Source organism: Polypterus senegalus, unplaced genomic scaffold (assembly GCF_016835505.1).
Source record: "Polypterus senegalus isolate Bchr_013 unplaced genomic scaffold, ASM1683550v1 scaffold_2770, whole genome shotgun sequence".
Lineage (NCBI taxonomy): Eukaryota > Metazoa > Chordata > Cladistia > Polypteriformes > Polypteridae > Polypterus > Polypterus senegalus.
Genome location: NW_024384799.1, coordinates 59,433 through 86,337, shown reverse-complemented (window position 1 = coordinate 86,337; position 26,905 = coordinate 59,433). Strand labels below are relative to the sequence as shown.

Genomic DNA, 26,905 nt, shown 5'->3' with positions numbered 1-26,905 from the left:
CCACCACTCTTAAGTCAGTGGACAACCAATGTTCTATACTACTTGAAATTGGAAAAATCTAATTCCCACTTAGAAGATAAGTTCAAAACTTTTTAAAATATGAAGGAACTAATCAATAACATTTTAGAGTAAGATTCCATTTCAGGAAAAGGAACCTTCTTTTCTTGCTACTCTTTCTCTTTCAAATTTTGATTAAATTTGTTAAATTTGACTTGACTGTTTGGAATGTTATCTCTTTATAATTGAAATCAATAAAAATATTTTAAAAAAACAGCGGTTTGAAAAGAGATTTTGTTCTGAAGAAGATGATGATGATAAGCATATGTAACTTGTAACTTGTTGAAGCAGATGGTTTTATTTTCAAAGTTAAACCAGCATTACAAATCTTTAATGTTCAGATGTGGGTGCCCCTGCAAAATATAAAGACCTTAAATTTTGGTGGATTGGATATAAAACTTTTGCAATAGACAAATGATATTTGAAAATCTATTTCGATTTAAAAACAGCTTTTGGAAAAACAAATGAAATTAATTGTTTTAAAAAGCTGGCATATGAAGAAGAGCCTGAGTATTCTCTGTGGTCTGATATAAAGAGAAGCACATCAAACACAAACAGCAGTTGGATTGTCTGATTCCAAACCAGATCTTCAAGGTACCCTAAAAACAAAGTTTCTAAGCCCCTCAGACACCTAACATATAGACAGTAATGTGTTCTGCCAAGTGTGAAACACATATTTTAAAAATGACCTTTAATTTTTTAGTCACTAAAGTATAAATTAGTAACACAAAGATGGTTGTTTAAAGAAGTGTAGGCAATGACAACTCATGAAGCTGGAATTAAAGACAACATGTATTAGAGTCGTTTCACTTTGCTAATATTTAAATGTGTGTTTCAGCTTTAGAAAAACTATCTGATAATTGTAGCTTTAAATATTTTAAAACAAAATAACAAATCATAGAAATATTGCATTTTGCCTATAACTGCAACTGAAGGAGCTGTCCAGTGATCACAAATGACTGTCCCAATATAAACATTTCTCCATCTTATGCTAAGCTGCCATTTTTCCTTGGAGGGAGTGGTAGATTGACTGCTTTTCAGGCTGAAGACCCTGTGAAAGATGAAAATCATTATTAATAAAGTATTCCTAAAAGCAATTTCTGCACAGGTTTTCAAGAGATTAGAGTGTTTAACACTTGAAACTGTAAAAAGAGTGTTGACATGAATATTTAGAAAGGAAGGAAAAACTTAGTTTGTCATTTTTGTTTAATGTAATTTCTTTCCATCTTTTGTTTCCAGACTGCTCAAGATCAAGTGTGATTCATAATGGCAGTATCTTTAAGGCAATACTGCACTCAAAGGTTTTTTTGTATGTTAATTACTCCATATTGTTTGTAGTTATGGATGAGAAGAATTGTTACTCTAATGATTTCTTGTGGATGTGAAGAATTGTTACTCTAATGATTTCTTGCAGAAAACCCAGCCCCAGGGAATTCACAAACCAGTGTTATTCTTCGTGCCACTCCCAAGCCCAGATAAATGGGGAAGGTTATGTTAGGAAGGGCATCTGGTGTAAAATTTTGGCAAATCAATATACGGACAACAATACAAATTTCCATACGGATCGGTGAACCCTGGGTTAACAATGACCACCACCAGTACTGTTAGCCAAAAGGGTGCTGGCGGATATTGGGCTATTCTTGGCCCAAGAAGGAGAAGAAGAGGGGAGACGTTTCCGGATGTTGGAGGAGAGAAGGAAGGTGAAGAGAGTGGAACTGAGAGTAGGAACTTTGAATGTTGGCAGTATGACTGGTAAAGGGAGAGTTAGCAGATATGATGGAGAGAAGGAAGGTTGACACATTGTGCATGCAAGAGAGTAAATGGAAACGGCCCGATGGATTGGAGGTGGATTCAAACTGTTCTGTCATGGTGTGGATGGGACGAGAAATGGGGTAGTTGTTACTCTGAAGGAACAGTATATTTTAAAAGTTTTTAAGTTGAAAGAGTGTCAGACAGAGTAATGATTACGAAGCTAGAAATTGGAGGTGTGATGCTGAACGTTGTTAGTGCAAATACCCGCAAGTTGGGAGTGCAATGGATGAGAAAGATTTTTGAAGTGAGTTGGATGAAGTGATGAACAGTGTACTCAAGGGACAGAAAGTGGTGATTAGAGAGGATTTCAATGGACATGTTGGTGAAGTGAACAGAGGAGAAGAGGAGGTGATGGGTAGGTATGGTGTCAAGAAAAGGAATGAAGAAGGTCAGATGATAATGGATTTTGCCAAAAGGATGGTGAATAAGTATTTTAAGAAGATGGAGGAACATAGGGTGACATACAAGAGTGGAGGAAGATACACACAAGTAGATTACATCCAATGAAGAAGAGTCAATCTGAAGGAGATTGAAGACTGAAAAATGGTGGCAGGGAAAGTGTACTTAAGCAGCATAGGTTGGTGGTCTTTAGGATGACGGTGGAGATCAAGAGAAGGAAGAGAGTGTGGGCAGAGCCAAGGATTAAATGGTGGAAGTTGAAAATGTAAGACTGCAAAGTTGAGTTTAGGGAGGAAGTAAGACTGGCACTGGGTGGCAATGAAGAGTTACCAGATAGCTGGGAAACTACAGAAGAAGTATTAAGGGTGACAGCAAGAAGGGTGCTTAGCGTGACATCAGGACCAATGAAGGAGGAAAAGGGAACCTGATGGTGGAATGGGAAAGTTCAGGAGAGTATACAGAGGAAGAGGATAGTAAAGAAGAAGTGGGATAGTCAGAGAGATGCAGAAAGTGACAACAGTACAAGGAGATAAGGTGGAAGGTAAAGAGAAAGGGCGAAGGCTAAAGAAAGGTGTATGATGAGTTGTATGAAAGGTTTGACACTAAGGAGGGAGAAAAAGACCTGTACCGATTAGCTAGACAGAGGGACTGAAAGATATGCAGGAGGTTAGGGTAATAAACAATAAATAAACGATGGAAACATACTCACAAGCAACGTGAGTCTTATACCCGGCTGGTATAAGGAAAAAAAAAAAAACAAGCAACGTGAGTGTTTTGAGCAGATGGAAACTGTATTTGAGATGGTGATGAATGAAGAGAACAAGAGAGAGAAAAGGTTGGTTAATGTGGAGATAGTGAATCAGGAAGTGCAACGGATTAGGAGAGATGGCAGTGGAGTTTTTTTACCAGATTGTTTAATGGAATCTTGGAAAGTGAGAGGATGCCTGAGGAATGGAGAAGAAGTGCACTGGTGCAGATATTTAAAAATAAGGGGATGTGCAGAACTATAATAACTACAGGGGAATAAATTGATGAACCACAGCATGAAGCTATGGGAAAGAGTATTTTAAACTAGATTAAGTTTTGAGGTGATGATTAGTGAGCAGCAATATGGTTTCATGCCAGGAAGAGCATCACAGATGCAATGTTTGTTCTGAGGATGTTGATGGAGAATTATAGAGAAGGCCAGAAGGAGTTACATTGCGTCTTTGTGGACCTGAAGAAAGTATATGACAGGGTGCCCCAAAAGGATCTGTGGTATTGTATGAAGAAGATGGGAGTGGCAGAGAAGTATTATAAGAGTTGTACAGGATATGTATGAGGGAAGTGTGAAAATGGTGAAGACTGCAGTTGGAGGTGGGATTACATCAGGGATCGGCTCTGAACCCTTTGTTTTTGCAGTGGTAATGGACAGGTTGACAGACATGATTAGACAGGAGTCCCCATGGACTATGATGTTTGCCGATGACATGTGATCTGCAGTGAGAATAGGGAGCAGGTTCAAGAGGCACTGTAGAGGTAGAGATATGATCTAGAGAGGAGAGGAATGAAAGTCCTTAGGAACAAGACAGAATAATTGTGTGTTAATGAGAAGACATGCAGGTGATGGGTGTAACAGAGCAAAATGCAAAGGACAGGAAGATATGGAAGAAGATGATCCACTGTGGAAACCCATAATGAGAGCAGCCAAAAGAAGAAGAAGAAGAACAATGTTTTCCTTTAGAACAGAAGGAGAAATGTTTTGGATAGTACAGCAATCTATGGTGACCAACGCTGGACAAAAACAAACACTATCAAAAACGTCTACGTATCAATCTCATTTTCTCATGTTGCATGATTCACATTTAATGTCATCCAGTGGTATGTTCACATGTTTTATTACTAAAATACTGTTACATAAATCACTTCTGGAAAACACTTTCATTTATAAATATGGAAAGCACTCAGATGGAACCAAGCATTTTAACTGAAGATCCGTCTCCCTGCCTCATTTGGTGGTCAGGCGTCCAGCTCAGTTAAAGCTTTTTATTAGTTAATGCTGAGCTTCTGTGGATATCCGGAAAAACATGTATCGAGAGACCTTTACAACTAAAAAGTAAAAGTTAAAGAATATCGAATGAAAACATTACAATCAGACTTGTGCCTCTGCTTTAATAATGAGAAGGTCAATTAACATATGTAATGTTGCAACCTGCTGCTAAATAATCCCAAGATGCTCCAGATGTGGATATGAATTTAAATGTAATGAACAGAGGGTCTGCAATTGAAATGCTCCTTCACCTCTGAGTGCATTACATTTTTTTCATGAAAACGTTTTTCAGAAGTGATTTATTTAAAAACTCTTTGGAAAAAATAAATGCTTTTGGGATGTTGTCAACATATGACTGGATGATGGCGTGTGGATTGTGAGACCCAAGTACCGTAAGATTTTTATTCATGGACATTTTGAAATAGTTTGCTTTTGCCCAGTGTTGCTTACAATCGACTCCTGTTCAATTACCTGTCTTCATGAAAACATACCATAATTTGTTTTTCTTTTCCATCACTTCAAATTTAATTAAGATAACACACTGGTGAGTTTATAATGCACTGGTAAAGCCTCAGCTGGACTACTGTGAATAATTTTGGTCCAGGCTAGAAAAGGACATAGCAGTGTAGAACAAGTCCAGAGAAGAGTGACTTGGCTGATTTCAAGACTGCAGAACATGAATTATGAAGAAAGTTTAAATCAGCTGAGCCTTTTAGTTTAAGTAAAATAAGATTAAGAGGAGAGATGTTTGAAGTCAAGAACACAGGGACAGTTGGAAATTTGTTAAGGGTAGACTTTGTACAAACATTCGGATGTTTTTCTTTACACAGAGAATCAATAAACACATGGAATGTGTGACCAAGTAGTGTGGAAGATAGCAGGACTTCAAGTACTTTCAAAACTAGATTGATGTTATTTTTGGAAGAATTAAGTGGATAGGACTGTTGAGCTTTGTTGATCGGAATGGTCTGTTCTCGTCTGGATTGTTCTAATGTTCTAAAAATTACATAGAGCAAGAAACATATTGGAGAATGTTGAAATGTTGCATGCAGATCAGAAAGTCAAGTATAATTTTTACTGTGCAGTATGTATATTATGAACTAGAACCTGAATGACAGATGAGTTAAAGGTTTTTATTAAAAATCTATTAAAATGTAAACATTATAAAATTAGCAAAGTGAAAAAGTCTCTTAAATGTTTTCAAATTGAATTTGTTTGTGAATGTTTATTAAGAATAATTTAATTGAGATTTATTTTGGAGTATTCGTTTTCAGACATTTGTATATGACAAATGATGCTTACTAGTGTATAAGTTTATTTATTTGAAGTATTATTCATTTTATACTCTTCATACAATATTAAGCAGCATAACTCCAATCATAATGTGGCCCTGGTATTCTGTTAACAATGTCATCATTATCAACATTTTATCTTTGATTTCTCCTGTAATCAGCTTCACAAACAATTTGCCTTCTTTTCTTAATATTCAAAATTAACTGAATTAAATAACAAGCATAATGACAAAACTAGTGAGGAAATGTGTTAATATAAATACTGGAAACACCACGTCACAACCACTTTAGTTGCACCACATGCAGTCCTGGAATTATCTCGTCCTATGAATTAATCATTTTGTTGCTTGCATCCCATCAGTTGTGTCTATTTAATTGTTTCAGCTCTTGAAAACATAAAGGACCATAATTATTCTGGTAATAATGTCATCATTATCCATATCTTATCTTTGATGTCCCTGGTTATCAGCATTAAGAACCAGTTTGCCTTCTTGTCTCATTATTTGATAAACACTTTGTGAATCATTGAAGTACAATAAACAGAACACATGCTAAATTCCTTACCATGTAATGGTGATCTGTGCTGGGACTTGGAAGAGAAGGACTGTTATCCTAAAAATTAAAGATGTGGAAAATTTAGCAATAGCTGCTGGAAAGAACAGACTTAGGTTGTGATCTCTGGAGTGGACTGTATCAGTAGATAATGGAAAAAATCAAAACTAAATATTGTATTGCCAAAGACAAAATTTATAATCCTGAAAGTTAAAACCAGTTTATGCAACAGAGATAAAGTAAATGAGCAAAAATGAAATTAATTATAAATATCAATGAGATAATGCCAGAATAAAAGTAGAGTGAAAAGACTGATAAGGAGACTCACCATTGTTTTCATGTTATGCACATTTTCATAAGTGCTGGGTGGGCTCTCTGTAACAGAGGATCGATATGTTAATGAAAAATATAATTAAAAAATACTTTGTTAGTTATATTTAAAATTCCAAAATGACCATTGTTATTCAATATTAAATACTCAACAGAGTCATTCCACCTATGATGCAGGTTGATTTATATATTTGCATTTTTGCCCATCTTTCCTAGACCACTTAGTACTTACTGGGACTAAACACCTCAGCTCTGCTTTACCTCCTTCTGTCTCTCTGTATATAATATCTTATCTGTATCTTTTATAATCTGACAATTAGCCCTTGGTGAACTAACTTCCACACTCTAATGTCACTGGGCCAATTGATTTAGATGTTTTGAACTCCAATGTGGTCAGTTAAAGCCACCAATGATACACCAATGATCCTGATACAACACCCCACAGGGCTCTCTGATGTTCACAGATGCCATTGCAAACACATGACTTACACAGTCTGTATGTTGTCTCATTTAAAAGGCCACACAGTCCCACAGTTTGCAGTCATGAATGACATCGTGGAGAGAAACAATAGCCCGTAGATTACTTTCCAAAGCTCGCCTTTTAAAGAACAGAATTGTCCAATATTCCAGATGGGAAAACATGCTGACATCAATTTGCAATTAGCTGCTTTGGCTTTCTGTTTAACTTCTGTCATTGCAATGAGGATAATGCAACCCTGCCAACCTGCTTTGGTCTGACTGCCCTCAAGTGTCTCAGGGAAATCTTTATGTTTCCAGATCAAAATCCCTCTCTAACAACTCTATAGTACTTCACTACTGCCTTCCTGAGGCATCCACAGCACTTACATAACATGCATTTTGCTAGTGAGCCATTTGTTTTACCCTGACACAATGCTCTCTGTCATCACTGCTATTCCTCTTTCCTTTTCTATTTCTCGGCCTTGGTAGATTCTGTTTTGTCCTTTACCACTACACTTTTCCATGTCAATCCCCTGCCCACTGAACAATCCATCAAAATATTTACACAGTATGCCATTCAAAACAGGATTGTTCCTTGGGATATATCAAAATGGAAAAAATAATGAATATTACATTAACGATATAAAGTACAGTATTATTGCAAAGCTCCCTTTGAACTCAATAAAGTAATTAGAAACAAAATATTTGGCATTAAACAGAAGAAGTGGAACACACGCACAGACTGTTTATATAAGGCTATGTAAGGGTCCATTGTTTCTTATAAGGTTAACTCAGCAGTTCGACAGTGTCTAACATTATATTTAAATGTGTTATATTTTGAATTTTCCAGTCTGTTTATAATGAGACCAAAGACCAAAGTTCAAAACCATGCAGCTATGTAACATGTACAGACAAGCACAAGCAAACTGGTGAACGTGATTCATGCTGCCATTCTGAAGGACAGTCACACCTATCACAGTGCATAACTAAAACAGCTGAAAGATGCTGTTTTCAAATGGATTCTCCAGGAGTATTTCTGGTTTTGTGGCATAGTCTGCTAGAAGTACTTCTGAGTCAAATATAAGTCCCTGAAATTAGGGATTATGAAACCTGGCAGCTCCCCCGATGGACCTCATAGAACCCAGCAGGGCATCCCCGGGGGATTATAGGTCCCAGCATGCCCTGCAGATGTCCCTGTGAGAATCCTAACCCAGGATGCTGCCATCTAGCCTATCAGGCGAGACCATAGCCATGTCCCATTGTCTTCCCCTTTCCTTCCATTGTGCTGGCCACCCAGCTAGGAAAATGTCCCTGCACCAAGCCAACATACTTTTCATATTGATTGCATCTCCTGCCAGTATCACAGACAGAACCTGAAATGTTGTGATTTTCCTTCATTCTGGCCAGACCAAGAAATCCATTACACTGCATTGGTACTTGTTTAATTCTACGTAATTTAGAAATGACCTATACAAATATCTGCTAAATAAAACAAATTTAAAAAGTGCCAGATCTGATCAGTCACATTTTATGAGTCGTGATTGCCTGACTTTAGACAATTCAAATAAATGAGCAAAGAAAAACTCTTCTATTCACACAAAGATCTTAATAAAAGCTGCAAGCATCTCTTCCTCCATTGATTAGCAGTAACTCAGTGTCTCAGCTTTTCCTTGACATAACTGTTGTTTTATTTCTTGGAGCTTAAGGGCTATATTAGTGGCAGTTTTAATTGTGGCTAAAAGACATTATACAAAATGTGACTCTTTTAAAATGCCACTGTCTTTTCTAGTACAACCAGCCTTTACATGGCATTTTGTATAATCTGGATATTTTGTGATAGCAATTTAAAAGTTAATGGCTGTCAAGTATGTTAGCTCATAGTTTTTTTTTCGTTTTTTTTTTTTTGTTTTAAGGTAAGAAACACTTCCTCCTCTGACACACTACAATTGATTACTTTCAGACAAAAAGAAGTGCATGCGCTACTGGGGCTCTGTCATACCAAAGGCAATACAGCATCACAATGCCTCACTAGGACCATAATTGCTCTTTTCATCTTTAGCCACAGTTTTATCTGTCAGCTAACTACTGTTATTTGTCATGCAGGGTTTTTGCTGGCTTAAGCAAGTTCAGCTTTTGCTAACATTTCAGTTGATTTGGCTGTATAATTTCTATTGTATTATGATTTTGTGATTTTTGTTAATATTGTTATGTTCACATTTTGCTTTACATTTGTATTTTATATGTTTGTTTCATAGTTATTGTCTGTGTGTTTATTGGGTGAAACTCCAAGAGGTGGGGTCACCATAATATTGCCATTGAAAGACCACCATCAATCTATGTATTTGATGCTGAGAGGCAGGTCCTTCAGCGGTTCATTGACTGTTGTACTAAAGTGAATTATTGTAAGACTGACTTTTGTGGTTTTAGTTTATTTTGCTTCAGTTTTAGGATTTGGCTTTTGAAAAATATTTTTCTGATCTTCATACAGTTATTTTTGAAGATCCTTCTTTAGTTTTGTTCATCCAAGCCAGTTTTATTTTTATTTTTTACTGTTCTTATTCTATGATAAGCATTTTCATATTCATCAAATTATTTTGAACATTTAAAGCCAGTTTCCCTATTTTGGGTTAGGTAGGCCAAAGCCTGCCTGTGGACTTGAGAAATCAGGCTGCTTTGGCTTTAGCTTCTTCTGGGCTGACCGATAAAGGTTCTGATGTGCTTTGTAGCTTATTTTGGAGGCTTCAGTCAGTTTTGACTATGTTCATGACTCTTAATCAATGCACTTTTAAAACAGAGATTTACCGTTGAAGGACATATTTTCTTTAAAGCTGTTGTGTGTTTGTATTTGAACTTTGAAAGCCTAAGCCCCATTTGTGGCTTTTACAGGAATCAAAGTCTGACATCTGATTTTCAGGCCAGGCTGTCTGAGGTGAGGCCTGTTCCTGACAAACACCATTGAAATCCTAGTCAGGAGTTTATTTATTTTAAGGCCTGTTCATTCTATTTTGCAATTTTGTGTTCCAGAATAACAACATGTGGAGCCTCCAAATCAGTGAGGCAGCAATATCAGAGTACCAGAGTTAGACATCAGAACATAGAAAATCTGATTATGCCATTCTAATCATTGGTGATTTGTGAGAGCAGGAAAATAATCTGCATTATACATATTAACAATTGGCTGACCGAAATCTATCTTCTCTCTTACAAGCTACTACACATGGTATTGTAATTCACTGTAATTCTACAGTGATGACATATGACATTCATTTGAAAAAAAGATTTTAGTATGCTAAATAAAATATAATTAGGTATATAGTCCAGTTTTGCTAAGCATATCAATGCTTTTTAATATACAGTAGCTTTCTGAATGGTAGGACCTTACATGGTCCATGTGGTTTACCAGGAAGAAAAAGATCTGAGAAGACAAGAAAGGACCTTAGTGAAGAAGGAGAGGACATACAGTTACTGGAAATGCAAATTTTTAATTATTTGAACAAGAAAGAAAAGGCACCTCCAGGGAATGAAATGCTATATCTTTTAAAGAGCGCCCACAACTACTTACTCTGTGGACACGAAAGTAAAAGAGATGACATGAGAGAGAGACAAAATGACTGGAAAATTTCACCATACTAACAGGTAGCAGAATTTTTTTGTTGGGAATATATAGGTCCTTACTGCATATAACAAAGGGGTAAATGTGCTTTAATAGTAGACTGGAGCTCAACAATGCTGGTAATTTTTTCCCACAACTTTAATGAGACCATCCTTGCCCCAATAAGTGATTCCAGTAGGTCTTAGAATCATCATCATTGATTTCAGCTTGCCAGGAGCCCTTTGAGTCTAGAAAATGGAATTAAGGTGGGAGAGGATCTAATGGAAAATAAACCAGGGAATGAGAGTATGTAAGCAAGAGTGATGAGAGAAGAAAATGTAAGTAGACAGGAGCAGAACCCATTCAGGTAAATGCAAATATGTTCCTTCATTATATTAGGTACTTGATCGTTCTTCTTGCATCACCTGTACTTATTATCTCTTAAAAATATGCTGTTTTGTATATTTTTCCTCCTTGATATTAATCTGTGTTGACAGTGCCATTATGGAAACTCTTACTGTTTCAAAATTCATCACGTGTTATACAGTCAACTCAGGGTTATGGTGTTACAGCAATGAAAGTTAAGCCTTAGTCTTTGACAAACAGACTGAAAAGCCTGCCAAGATGTCTGTAAAATGTAAGGAAACATTGAAATCAACTTGACACCTAAACACATGTTTAGGCATAACAACAGGAGATAATAAACCAGAAGGGAGGGAAACATACCATTAATGTCTGCTTTAACATCTGGAACTTTTCCGGAAAGTTGTCCCATCCTGGAGATATAAACACACTGTCATTACCTGATTTAACTGAATGAATTGTGAAGTTCTGCCAGTAAACACAATAGGAGAAGAATAACAGCACAGCCTTTCTATTATGAAGGACTTTTGCTTCTAAAATAAATTCATACACTTAGGAAAAAAAGAACAGAAGTAAGATAATTATTTGTTGTGCTCACCTGATGCTATTTGCAATAAGAAATGCAATCACTGATACAAGAACGCCCCCTAAAAATGAACCGATGATAGTTCCAGCTAAACTTTCTGTTGTCAAGGTGAAAACTGTTCCTGGTGAAGATGCTGTTAAAATATAAAACACTATCACGGTTTCTGAGGAGAGATATCATCACTATATACAGTTGAGTATCATCCTTTAATGAAAACCAAAACATACAATAAAACAGTTTTCATGATTTCAGACAAACTGAGTGTTATGGTGTGTAAAATCTGTATATTTTGGTTTCCATTATATTTTGTTCAAGACAAGACAAACAGATGAACTAAGACAAATTAAAGCAGGTTTTCTTCCTTACACCTTACTTTTGTTCATAGCTTAGTGCTAATTTGGTTTACAGCCTGAGAAAGAATGCTGAGCTGATACCTCAGGTAATTGATTACTTTATGGATGGACATCTCAAACAACAGTTTGGTTTACAGCCTGGGACAGGAAGAACTACTGATACCTCAGAGTACATCAAAGGTTTTGTTGTGTGGGAAAACGGACAGTGAATTAATTCATCAATCATTTTGACAGCCAGCCAATCAGGTGAATGTGCTGTGAAACAAAGGCATGACATTTCATAATAAATATGCCTTGGTTTGAAAAGCAAGATAGAGAGAAGCAAAGGAGAAGAAGAGAGAAGCAAAGAAAAAGAGGAACGGACTAAGACGGCCCTGGTTGTCAGAAAGGCATCATGAACATATATTGCTAAATCAAATGTCTCCCTGGGACATTCATCCTTGTCATCTGTAACTTTTCATAAGCTTTTTCTAAAGACTACAGTATATATATTCAGACTTTCCTATCACTACCTATTTTCTAGTATTCTTTGTTCTTGTGGTATTATTATTATTCTTGTAATAAATACCATGCTGCTTTTAACTTTCAATGCTTTGTCTTAATGTCTAGAGTGATTGAAGTAATAAGTTAGCTTTCTTTGAGCACCTGGTGAGAGCCGGATTTTTGCCATTATTTCTGTGCTGCGAGGTTTATATGGCTGAGAGTGAGAGCGCTATACTCAACAGAAGGGACAAATACGAGAAAGAAGGTATTCTTGGCTGATGAATGGCCTATAGTCAAGAGTGCTGAGTCTTTGTATGTTTAAATGTATTCTTGTAGACCAAAAGTAATATTTAGGTCTGAGATATCACTAAAACATCGTATTGTTGTTCGTGCTGAAAATAAGTAAGTCTCCGAAGTGTTGAATGACAGGCTGTTATTCCTATAGCACTTGTGTGGTTTAAAGTGCTAAGGGTTAATCAGCCTGTGTGTCATTCATGGGGCACTATTGTGGTTAGGGTCTGTGTGTGTGTGTTTATCTATCTGTGTGTGTGTTCATCTTAAAGTGCAACAGTAGACCAACTCGATAACAAACCTGATGAGAACACTTACCCTTGAGGAAGCAAGTAGAGGGAAATACCACAATAATACACTGAGCTTGTTCAGGAAGACTTTAGATTGCTAGTCACATGCCATTTATGGATAAACTGATCATTTCTGTAACTGAGTTTCAAGTACACAAGGTGAAATTTTCATCACCAGTGGGAAAAATAAAAATTTAAACGGATTCAGTGGCTTTATTGTAGGATTGGAAGGCCTGCAAAGAGCTAAGAATATGAAAACTACCGATGACTATGAGATATGAGATTCTAGTTTCAGAAATGATACATTTGATATGTGAACAGTAAAGCACATGTTAAGCGCTTATACTCCCATATAATGTATGAATACAAGAGAAAGAAAATATACTTTTAATCTGGGATGAGGCCACAACATGCGATGTTTATGGGCTTGGGTATTACCTGGTTGGTAAAACAATAATTCTCCGACCAGGTAAATAAATCAGCCCATATCAGTGTTCCTTATGATAACTAATCTAATAATTTAAAGAAGCAATGACCACTTCTGATTGGTATACATAACTTCAAAACCCAATAAATTTATATCCTCATTAGTGTTGATCAGCAAAAGTTTAGCAAATTTGCTGGGTTACTGTTGACCTTGTTTAGCTAGCATAACATCACACACCTACAGCAGTCATGTTGGATAGGGCAGCACCCTGACTATATAATGCTGATCCCTTTCCCATTAATGGGCATTTCTGCCCTTACTTATAATGCATGATGCAATTCTGCACAAAGTGTCTAGTATAGCAAGAAAGCTGTCCCTACAAGAACTGTGCAACTAGCATCAGTTTTACTTGTGTGGGAAAAAAGAACAAGTGAGATGGCACATTGTGAATGGAGCGGTCTGTGAGTGAATGCAGCTCACTTGCAATGTTTTCACAGATATGGCAGACCTGACACTGTATGCAAATACAAGAATAAACAGTCAGTTATTATGCGTGTGTACACATCTACCATCAAATCATGCGTGTAATTCAATATGTGAATGTGTGTTTGAGTGTGTTTAATTCAATACCTGTAGCAGCATTTCAATATAGCTATACTAAAATCGTAGTTTTGCTCCTAAACAGAGCCCGATTAATGGTCAAGAAACCTTGTTGCATGTGCCCTTCCATTTTCACAAAGAAATCCCACCATTTATTCTCACCTTTGCATTCAATAGTTCATGTCCTGCTCTGTGTAAACATGTAAGGGCTATAGTTGGGATTTGGGCATTCCGTTCAGACCTTTGTAATAAAGAGTATAAACAGGACAATAGGGTCACCTAGGATGCTGCCCATGACAGAACACTGCGACTAGAGATATTGTTTTATACTGTTTTATACAATAATTCAAGGCTGAAGAAATGGCTTACCTGTTTTTGCAATACATGACTGTTGCTGAGGGAATTTTAAACACTTGTCATATATAACACAAATAAAATATGCTTTCATTTGTCATAATACAACACCAAACAAAATCATGTCATCCCACCATTTCAGCTTTTTCAACTTAACTTCTTTCTCTTGTATGACTAAACATGCAGGGTAACTTACTGGAATCAAACTTAATAAAACCATCTGAGCTGACATATAAATAATTCAGTCAACAACAATTCAAGAAAGTGCTGAGCAAAACAGATGCTAGTTTCTGGAGAATATCAAACATTCAGAGCTCAAAAATAACAAACACATCACAGCTGCCATAAGGGTTATCAGCACTTTAAGTGGTCATTATCTGTTCTCAGTAGACTTATTGGAAAGGAAAAATCGGTGACTTCTGAACTTTCTGCAATGTTTAGAGATTTTACATTAGTAATAAAAATAAATGATAAAAATGTTCATACACATTACATACCACATCATTTGCAAAAGCAAAGATGCAGTTCTAGCGCAACTAAAGTGGACACCCATCTCTCCCTGACTGCTTAATATCCAGTCTGTGAAAATCACAATGGACATAAAACAAAGCATAGCCCTGGCAGAATCCCATACCAATTGGGAATGGTGCTAATGTTTATCCGAAAATGCAGACAGGTTTCACTGCATTATAAAGGGACAAAATAACCCTTCCTAGGGGCCCCAAAACTCTGTACTCTCACAACATGCTCAACAGAATTCCTCAAGGTATACAGTCAAACACCTTCTCTAAGTCGATAAAATACATGTAGACCAATTTGGCATAGTCCCATACCCTCCAAGATTCCCTGAGGGTAAAGAACTGGTCCAGTGTTCCATGGCCTAAACAAAATCCACATTGCTCCATCTGGATCTGAGGTTTCATGACTAGGCAGAATCTCCTTTCCAGCTCCTTGGCATAAGCATTTCCAGGAGACTGAGGAGTGTGATTCCCTCAGTAGTTTGAGAATACACTCCAGTCCTCTTTGTTACAAATGAGGACCACCACCATGGACTGCCACTTCAGGGGTATGGCTCCTGATGTCCATGCAACATTGAAAAGGAGGATCAGCCAAGACATCCCAAAAATTCCAGAGCTGGGAGAGTGCATGGGTCCCAGTCCACCAAGGCCTTTGCTTTCAGCTGCCGAACGTGTCACACTGCAGCTGGCTGCTATTCATCGTGCAGGTCACAGGGGCACACAAACCTTGCCACCAAGATAAGATGGTGATTATGAGAGATGCCATAACTTGAATTTTAGGTTAATTAGTTACTCTGTAGTTCTTGTAAGCGTGAATATGCAAAGAATTATTATTTTTATGTGTGCTTGAGACCTTTGCTTGACATCCACAATGTGCAGGTAAAATCCCTGTCTTGTGCTCCAAATTGCTAGCATTTAATTTACACTGCGACACCCTGAATTAGATGTGAGTTTGAGAGTGAATATGTACAGTATTTTGATATTTATATTTAATTTTATGTGTTCACCCATTCTTAGGTGTAAAATTGTTAATTTTGTACTTTCTAAAAGTAATAAATTATATTTACTGAGAAATCAAAATTATTTTAATTAACTTGGCTAAACTCTTATTCAAAACCCTCTTCACTGAAATCTTTGATTTAATTTGTAGAGTAGAAGGGGATGCATTTCTGGGTGTAAATTGAATATTTCATACGTACCTTTACTATATCTCAGTGAAATTTTATTTCACCATCTTTTCATACTTATATTTTATCATATGCTTTTCAAGAAATAGATTTTGCAACGTAATATATTAAACTATCTATAATGTTTAATTTATTTTAAAAGATGTTGCCAGTTTTAAAAAATCATTTTCTACTAGTTAAGGTAAAGTACTGAAAATCAGCAATTTATACGGTTATAGTTTTCTGGACATATGATCAGTTCTACTACTTCTTTTATATGTAATGCAATGCCTATAAAACGCTTTATCCTCCTTGGAAGATTTCACATTTTACTCATACATAACACTGAATCACAGGACATTTAATTTGACTTTATTTAGACTGATTAACAGAAAAAGATTCTTCAATATCAAAGTGAAAATCTCTGCAAAGAGTTCTAAATTAATTACAAATATAAAAACAAAATAATGATTCTCTTTAAAATGACACACCTAAATCATTACTGGTGCAGCCAATTGTTTTAGAAATCTCGTCATCAGGTCATTGCAGATCACCTCCTGGTGATTCAGTTGACTGTAAAGTCACCTGACCTGTAAGGACCATCAGTGTATATATAATGTAGATAGGGTGTGTGTGTGTATATATATATATATATATATATATATATATATATATATATATATATATATATATATATATACTGTATATATATATACACATACATACATATATATACACATACATATACTTATGTGTATAGCTTTTATATATGTGTGTGTATAGCTTTGGTCACTGAGTGCAAGTGAGAAATAATAAAATATAGTCTATAAGTTATTAAACAGTAAAACATTAACGTTTTAAGAAGTACAGGTACATTGAGCACTACTGGAGTGATTTCGGTAAACTACATTTTAAAGACTGTGTAACACAACAGGTAAGTAACTAACAGCAGCTAAAATGTATATGGATCATCTCTCGGTAGTAGATCCCTTTTGAAAGGCGCTACACGTTGGCTGTGGTATAGAAATTACATTTTCTATGTGAACGTTCAAATTTGTGCCAAATTTTTCTTTTTAAAGAAAATTAGTTTTGTGCCCTCTGCAGTGTTAAGCGAGAAAGGCTTTGGTTTGGGATCAAAGGAAAAAAGGTGTAAAGAAAGGAAAGTTGCCTTTTTCTTTTATATAGTATAGAGAGATGTGTTCGCTGACGTTATTATCGGCTTTTGGGGACAGTCGCAGTGGGTCTTGTGTAGACTGGTGAGACGTCCCTGCCATTAATCGGCTGTGATGGCACTGTCAGTCCTCCACTCGTGCGTGTCTTCATAATCCGAGCTGAGGACCTCATAATCGTGATACGTGCAAAAGAAAGTGTGAATCACCTTAATATTATTTTGCCGTGGTGTAGAAAAGGGTCCCGTGTTTGCACTTGTCTGGGCTATAGCACAGGGGGAGGATGAAAAAAATTAAAAGTGCTCACTTTGACTTAAGGCAGAAGCGCAGTCAGCGTCTCAAAGGCCAGCACAGCTATGCACGCGTGCTGGCTGCTCGACTTTTGCTGGGCAGGAGACCACAGTTTTTGCAGACTCGTCATGATATCAAAAGTCTCAGCGATCTTTGGAGGTCATTCATATATTATATGATATATATATATATATATATATATATATATATATATATATATATATATATATCAAAATACCCGCGCCTCGCAGCGGAGAAGTAGTGTGTTAAAGAAGTAATGAAAAAGAAAAGGAAACATTTTAATAATAACGTACCATGATTGACATTGTCATGAGTGTTGCTGTCATATATATGCCTGCCTAAATAAGTCACCCTCGCTTTGCTCTTACTTTTTACCGCTCATTTAATCATGGCTAGTGGCGGAAAAATGATAAAATGGAAGGAGGACGGCTTTACCAAAACAATTATTGATGGCTTAATCGATTATTTATAAAGCTTGAATTGGTGATCTGTTTTTCTGTGTTAACCTCATATTTTTTCATACTTCTTCTCAAACTAAGGTGGTGCGAGGGTAAAATGAATCGGGATGCGCTGATCAATGTAATCTGCTTGTAATGCAAAGTGTGATTAAATGCATTATTTTTAACGCTTATGGAGCACATGCATCAAGCTTCTCAGCTGTGCTTGTGCTAAGAAAAGGAAAGATTTTAAAAATAACGTAACACGATTGTCAATGTGACCTTTTGTAAGTAGTGCCTGGAGGATTCAGTGTGTGTAGAAACTCTAGAGACAGCGTGTGTATTAACTTGTGGATTTTTCTGTGAGTATTTGGTGGCAGTCTGACAAAGTTGCTTCGGAAGACGGCGTTAGCCGCGGAGCTCAGCTCAGAGCGAAATTAGATGAATGGGAGGGGATATGATGACGTGACTCCCCCACCCGCCTTAACTGTCAATCCCCCACAAACACAGTCTCTCGGAATTTGCATAAGCACACCCCTTCACCTACAATTTTAACTTAGTTACAAAGTGATCAAAACTCTCGTTTATATCCTGCGTCCTCTCATTAAACTTGTATCCCGCATTACCTGTGGGCATGTGAAACGCCAGCGTAGCCTGTCTATGAACTTAATTTAAAGTTTAGGTTTACACCTTGCTTTCTTTCCGAGGTAGCATCACTCATGAATATGGTAGTAGATGTCACTCGCCGCTTCTTATTGTTTCGCTGCCTTCTCAATTATATAATGCATGTTTTCTTAAGTGCTTTTTGGAGGTCTTCCTGGTTTTCTACGCACTGCGTTGACAGTCAGTTCACGTGATTACGTGGGAGGCGTGATGATGTCACACGAAACTCCGCCCCCCACGTCATTCCAGCTCAACTATATTACAGTTAATGGAGAAAAATACCTTCCAGTTATGACCATTAGGCGTAGAATTTCGAAATGAAACCTGCCCAACTTTTGTAAGTAAGCTGTTAGGAATGAGCCTGCCAAATTTCAGCCTTCTACCTACACGGGAAGTTGGAGAATTAGTGATGAGTGAGTGAGTGAGTGAGTGAGGGCTTTGCCTTTTATTAGTATAGATAATCTCTTATTATGTTTCTTTCAGACAGGACACATATGTTTGTCACATTTGTTTTCGATATAGTGGTATTGGCAAGTATTTGTATGACTTAATTAAATATAAATATAAATACCTTTACTAATGGAAGTAGTAGTAGTACAATATATATCAAATTATCATTACATTAATAATATTAAAATTCAACATAGGCAAAACAATGTTTTTTAATAATATAATCTAAAAATAATAAATCTTCAGTAGTTAAATTATCAATTAAAAAAATCACACACAAAAACACTCGCCTTTTACTCACCTATGACTTCAAACACACTGTGGGCAGCAGCATACCTGAGTGTAACATCATTGAAAGCCCAACATGTGTAGTTACCCGCCTGAATGTTCCTTATTTTGAGCTCCTGGTCTCTTTTGTTAAGAGAAGTTCCATTTAAGTACCATTGATACTGAGCAGTAGGACTGGACTGTGCTGAGCATTGTAAAATAAGGGAAGATCCAGCAGCATAGACTGGTTTGGAAGGACGTACAGACAAAGTGGGCAAGTCTGGTCCATCTAAAATACATACACAATAAACTTGAACACATTAAATGTTCTTTTTTTCTTCTACTCTATATAATTAATTGTGTAATGCATACATTACTAATACAGCATTCTTACTCTGCTAAATTATTCTGTATTGACATACAAGCTTTTAAGACGTTGTATCAATCACTTCAATCAATTATTTCATTCATTTTAAAATAAAGGAAGGTATAATATAATACTAAGATCTATTTTCTTCCCCACTTACATTTTACATCAAGGCTAAAGGGCTTGCTGGTGCCGTTACTGACATGGTTATACACATAACAGTAGGAAGGCCCATCATCTGATCTCAGCACGCCTGATATCGTTAATGTTCTGTTATCAGTACTCAAGTGAATCCTCTGAGTGTCTGACACCTCTGAGCTGCCATTGAACCACCGATAAGAGACGCCTGAGCCAGAGGCTGTGCAGGTCAAAGTCACTGTGTCATTGAACTCTACATGATTAGTCACATTGGACTGGATTGTCGGTACAGAAACTGGATCTGTAGAGAAAGTGTACAAACATATTATATGTACTGATATTAAAAACATAAAGCTGATAATTAGTATACACACGGCTAAAAACTAGAAGATACAAGTAAATAAAGCAAATTTACTGTACATTTTGTAAACTAGGCCAGATATTAGCTGGCAGTCTCTGTAAAATTAGTTGACTTGTGGGTGCTGCTTCAATAGTTTTACAGTATAAATGCCAGAGGACATGGGGCTGAGGTGTTACTCGCTGCACTCGGGTCCCAATCCAAGTGGTTTGTCATGTGGTGTGCGGCAACACACTATCAGTGAATTCTCCTAACCTATACCCATCAGACAAATATCTAGATTTATTTTGATGTCTAAAATATTTTCTTTTTTTACTGTGGCTGTTGAGCTCTATGCAATAATAAAGTTAATAGGATCCTTGGTAGACAAAAGACAAACTTTTCCCAAATGTACTTTACCATCAGAATGAGCACTTAATCAGTGATTTAGGAGCACCTCTAAATTGAGATGCCATTGCTATGCACGAGGAAGGTATGTAGCTATGACTCCTTACCTTTGGAACAGCCTTGAAATTGTATGAATTTTCAGAGTAACCTGAAATCCTCTGTCAACCTAACAATAGTCAAGTCTGCTCTACTAAACTACTCACCAAGAACAAAATCCTTGGCCAGACAAAGGAGATGAGAATGTGTGCACAGTAATTATTTTGTTTCATACTTTTTCCTGCTTTCGTTTACCTTGTTTGTATTATTGTGCACAATAAGCATCATGAAGGCCATAAATCATTTACTAGTTGCTATTACATTCAAAGATATTGTGTATTGGTTAGAGCTGCTTCTTTATAACTTGAGTCCACAGTTCAGACCATGGCCAGACACTCTCCATGTTGAGGTTATATGATTTCTGTACTTTTGCATTGTTTTCTTTTGTTTCAGTTTCTCCATACCCCAAAGATGTGTACATTAGTCTGGTTGGTAAATTTAAATTGGTTCTGTGGTTGTGTATATAAATTTGCCCTTCAATGGACAGCCGGCCCATCCTGGGTTTGTTCCTACCACCGATGCTGCCAGCATAGACCTTGCTACTGATTACTGGAATACATTGGTAGAGAAATCAAAAGAATGAATGATGTCATTATTTATTTGGAACCCTGAACTTCAATAATACTGAGATGAGAAGTCTCTTTGAGTAGCCGCATATCACATAAAACAGAATAACACTGAAACCCCACAACCTTTGTAGGATTTCATTCAATACACTGAGTGAGCTTCTCAATAATGTGCAAATCTTGTTTATGTGTAGAGTTGTTTAAACAACCACAAACAGTCGTATATTTCCAGTTTTATTTTTGTTTCTCTGAATTATTATTATTGGCATCCCTGCTTTATCTTGCTTTTACAAGTTACTGCTATGCTCAAACAATGAAGATTAAGAGAGTGACTTGTAGTACAATAAAATTAGTCTGCACATCATCATAATCATTGTAATCATCATCACCATCACTGATTTTATCCATCTTTAACTTTTTAGCACTTTTGTGACTCCCAGTTTCAAAACATTACAGCTTAATCCTTCCGTTTTCTCCCAATGAACATCATAACCCATTCATTCTTTTCATTTGACAGTTTTGATTGTACTTCTTCCAAGTATCTTCAATCCCGTAGCTATCAGTCGTGATGATATTAGTCCAAATTTATCAATGAGAATATTTTAAACCTGTTTTAAAACTCATATTTTATCCCCATTTTAAAGTTGATAATTAACCGAGAAAGTTTAAGTTCACTCTGATTCAGTGTTTTAAGGATCAGGAAATGAAAACAATTGGAAAGGCTGGCATGTAGTGAGTCGCCATCCAGTTGGTCTGAATATGCATTTGCCTCATTTGTCACGAGGCACTTAATCTTTAGTTGGATTATTTTGATTTTAAAACCTTTAAATAAAAATAATTTTAAATCCTAATTAATGAAGCTGCACAAAATCCCACCACAACGCCCAGCGAAATCCCACCACCAGGCTAGTGAAATCCCACCAACACCTCCTCGTCAGGCCGGCCGAACAAGAACCCTCAGAGAACTTGACTAATAGTGGGGTCTCCAATGACAGGTGGTACAACACATTGGTTGAAGTAGTTTTTTCATCACATCAGTCCTGCTAGGTCCATGTGAAACTCAACTGAGAATGTTTATGATGCTAAATCACATTAAACTTGTTACACCAGGTAAAGCTCAGTGGTCTTCTTCACTTCATCAGCTGCAAGACCTCACAAGCTGGAGTAGACAAGCAAGTACAGGACATCCTGTTAAGACATTTCTGTTATTGAAAGACAGTAAGGTGGTGCATGGCCTGTGGAAAAGAACAGTGATCATGCAGGTGCCATTGAGAAAAGGATTTATTTTTCTTTGTTAGCTTTACCTTTGGATCTACTTAAAAATCTTTTCTCATTGATAGCATCCACAGTTCCAAATCAGTAACTTTATCAAATAAGGGTGGGTGTTAAAGACACCACATTCATTATGGCAAACAATATCTTCAAATATCTGAGGCCACTCTAGCCAATTATTATTTATAGACTTTATCATTCTGTTCAGATTGGGAAGATACCTGAACTTTCAGTAAGTGTGAACATTATTCAGTGGTTGTTCAACTTTCATGTAAATTGTAGCCAGCAAGTAAGATTTAATTTTTGTCCATCATCCCTAAAAATACATTTACATTTATTTGCTTAGCAAATGTTTTTATGCAAAGCGACTTTACAAAAGAGGTAAACAATCAAATGTTTTTTCAGCAAGGACAGGTATCCAAAGTTGATTCCCTTAAGTGAAAAGATGTAATAACTCATACATTTACAATCATAGATTACAATCAATAAAGCAATTAAACTAAAACTTAAGCTTTTTAGTTTACACTTGTGTCCTATACGGTTATATTCCATTACCAGTACCATATACTGTATTTCTTATACATTCATACAATGGACTATATGCACACTCTCTTCCAAATTCCACGTATGCCTGCTACCTCACTTCCGAGCTAATATCAACTCAGACTATAATCACTTCAAGATGTGCCCAGACTTATAGTAAATGACATAAGTCACGTTATTCCAACATTATGTCACATGTCAGGAGCTAAAAAGGAGAATGGCTTCAAATGATATGTTTCAAGCTACATTCACAATTAAGAAGGTAAGATCCGGATTTGTATTAACATGTTTGTGTACAAGCCAAGGTTAATGTAGTAGTACTGCTAATGTGTGTCAATCCCTGTTACAATTTTACTAACATCTTTGCTAAATTTAGTTTCAAACAAAGATTCAGAGAAAGGAGAGGTTACCATTAGGGCTCAGGGCTACAGATCAGTGAATAAAAGCCAAAAGCTCCACTTGAGTTGACTTGTAAGTTATCCTGCAGCTTCAGTTCAAGCTCATTCATGAAACAGGTTCCTGTTAGTCAAATCAAGTTCCTGTGAATCATATGATCTAAAAGCATAAAAAGCATAGTCATGGTCCTGAAGAATTTTATCCACCTCCTCCTCCTCATCCGTGTGTCACCCTTTGTCAGTCGTTTTCTCCTCTCCCAAACCCCTGGTCTTGATAGTGGAATGGAGAAATTGTTCCACTCAAACAACGCAGAAACCGTTCCTTTCTTCAACAATTGTCGCCTGTCTTAGACTGTGGCTTGCGAAATTTTTTTTAAATAATGGCTACAAACTCGGGATGATGACAAACTGCAAAGCTCTCTCTGGATAGCGATGATCCATTTAGATTGGGTTTCCACATCGGAGGAGAGGTTTGAATACTAAGTACATAGTTGTAAGCACTGGAAGCTGAACATGAAGGTGCACAACGATGTTTAGCTGTAGAGCTATCTGTACGCTGACATTTAAACTTCATTTCCTCTGAGATTCACACCACTAAACAAAAATCACATCTGCAGTATAGAAAATGGAAGTGACTGAGTGTGTTGAGATTTCACCAGTAGTACATCAGTACTACCCTGTGCATTAGGCCTATTTTCAAATATACTGATCATTTGCACAGGTAGAGTTTTTAAATCCAACACCTTATGGTGGGAATGTTTTAACAATCAAGTGTCACATTTATCTAATAAATAAACTTGATAACCTTCTCAAAGTAAATGTGAAGAAAAGAAAGGAGACAATCATAAACTTAAAGAGAAAAAAGGAAGCTGTCGTACTTACTGATATAAATGGAAAACTAGTTGAGCCAATCTTATAGTAAAAATATTTGGGAAACCAGGCTGTTAACTAGTTAAGGTTTTTGATTGGGCACTAAATAGAATGATTTTAGTATTAACTGCTGCATTTTACAAAAGTTGTATATATAATGTTTGTGAAATTCGTGGTCAAGAAAGTTAAACCACAAAGTATATTTAAAAAGCAAGCAAAATGGATAGAATTGATTTATTGTCTATGGAAGAGACTGTTTCTGAATCTTTTTAACGACTACTCTCATAAGCCCAAAAGTCAGAGTTGGAGTTATTTGCCTCATGCATTTCACACAACATTTTTTTGTTTGTGACTTCCACTCCACATTTTAATTCATCCATTTCAGAGTTGTATTTAATTTTGGGATGAATTTGTACTGCATAGCGAGGTAAACTGCTTTTAACCCTGATCCACTGCTCCTCAGCTGTCACCTCTTTTTGTCCCAGTTTATCTTTTTTAGTCTTTCTTATATCTGATAATTAGTCTACTAAAATTAAATTTCACAGTTTTAGTGTTTGAACACTATGTCAAAACACAGTGAAGTACGTTATGTAATGATCATCATATTCTGATGTTTCAATCACTTCTACTCGCTGAATTCTGAAAAATGTTAAATCCATAGAAAGTTATCCTCTTGTTGGTGCTTTACCATAATGTATTTAAAAAAAATAATAATAATAAAAACAGTCACTGATTTCCTCAAATTTTTTCTTATTCTCATCTACCATAAAGGGTTGATCACTAAATATTGAAGTTTATTTTGATTTTTAGGCAACAGATGTGCAACTTTATTTTCCATGTAGCTCAATGAAAGCTCAAATTTGATAAACCAAGAAAAAATGTTAGCATTTGTGCAGAGTTTGTGGAAAATTCAAGTAAATAAGGATTTTTGCTGTTTTGGGTGTTGAGACATATTAAACAATCAATGTTTCAGGAGTTAAGTGGTCAATTCACTAAAACAATATGAAATGGGGAAATATATAAATAACAAAATAGATGGGGCCAAGAAAAACCTGGGAAAAAACTGAATTTACTGCTTATGCAAAAGTTGTTGGTCCCAAAATTAAATTGATTCAGTGCTGCATTCACCAAAAGGCATTACATACATAAATGAATAAATATCCGAGGTGCTGAAAAATACATTGGGTGATGTGGTGAAGATAATAAATATCAAAATGTGTTCTATGACCTCAAGACTATCTAGAAAGAAGTGAATCCCTACTTATGTACCGTCTCCTGATCTCCTCATCTTAATATTTCAACCTGAATGTCACCCAGAGAAGACCACAAAATTTGAGAGCCAAGCAGAACCTCTGTTATGCACATTTGTGCTTTCAATTCAATTCAATAAAATAAAATATTTGCAGCTAAGAGTTGCACATATTGCATGTTGATATAAAAGTAAGATATTACTAGTACTGCGTAACCAAAACAATTACTTAGTAGTGATGCTTTTTAAACACAAACTGAAAACAGGCTTCATTATTTCTATTTCACCCCTGTATCTTGTCTCACTCTTGGCTCAGACTTCACCTTTGCCTTTATATTTTCAAAAATACGTGAAAAGTTAGCAAATCTAAATTATGACACGATTTGGTTCATTTACGCACAGCGCAACATAAAACTAACTCAAGCTGGGAAAACATAAACTAACAAATAAATAAATCTCAACTCGCCTGCCAGGGTATAGAATTTTTTTTTGTTCTTATTTCGCCTTATACAATTTCTTGTATAAGGAATTTGGTAGTTTTCGATACCCTTGGGGTCAGAGTGCAGGGTCAGCCATTGTACAGCCCCTGGATCAATTAGAGTTTAAGGGTCTTGCTCAAGGGCCCAGCAGAGTAGGATCTCTTTGGCAGTGATAGGGATTCGATCCTTCTGGATACCAGCACAGGTCCTTAGCCTTGCAGTCTCTTCTGGGTGATAAAACAACTTTAAACTTTTTTTTCTTAATGTATTCCTGATTGCTTTCATCACATACTATGGAACAAACCTAAGTTGTGACTAAATAGGTACTGGTAATGGGTATTTATTTCTATGAAAGGGTATATGGGTCAAAACAAAAAAAGGGGAACAATGAGGTAAAAAAGTTTATTTTTGATTAAAAGTCGAAATGTCCACTTTAATCCCATTGCTTATTTTATTATTAAAGATGACATTTCCACATTAACTTTAAAATTTCCGCTTTAATCTTAGAATCCTAATATATATTCTTGGTATCATATTTTACATTTTACAAATAAATTGTTAACTTTATTTAAATAATTTATACTGTTAATAATGAAACATTTGGGGTGCATGGTGGCACAGTGGTAGCGCTGCCGCCTTGCAGTAATGGAGTCAAGTCCCAGGTGTTCCCTGCTTGGATTTTGCATGGGTTTCTCTGATTTGCTTCAGCTTCCGCCCAAAGTCATGCCTATTACGGATTTGGCAATGCAATATTGACGCAAGTGTATGTGTGTGCACATATTGCTCACTGCGATGAGCTGGCTCCACGTCCAGGGATTGTTCCTGTTTAGTGGACTATGCTTGATGGGACGGGCACAACCCTGAATGCATGGTTGGAATAATCAAACATGGATAACAAAGATTTTTCAATTTTCCTTCAAAGTTTTGAAGAATC

At 36.3% G+C, this 26,905-nt stretch overlaps 1 long non-coding RNA gene across 1 annotated transcript; it reads right to left on the bottom strand.

Moving 5' to 3' along the window:
* Nucleotides 1–570: 570 nt before the first annotated feature.
* LOC120522117 lies at nt 571–11,298 on the bottom strand. The gene is made up of 4 exons (XR_005632288.1): nt 11,249–11,298; nt 6,470–6,516; nt 6,154–6,201; nt 571–1,108 (listed from the first exon to the last, which is right to left on the bottom strand). It is a non-coding gene; the product is annotated as an uncharacterized LOC120522117 (long non-coding RNA).
* Nucleotides 11,299–26,905: the final 15,607 nt, after the last annotated feature.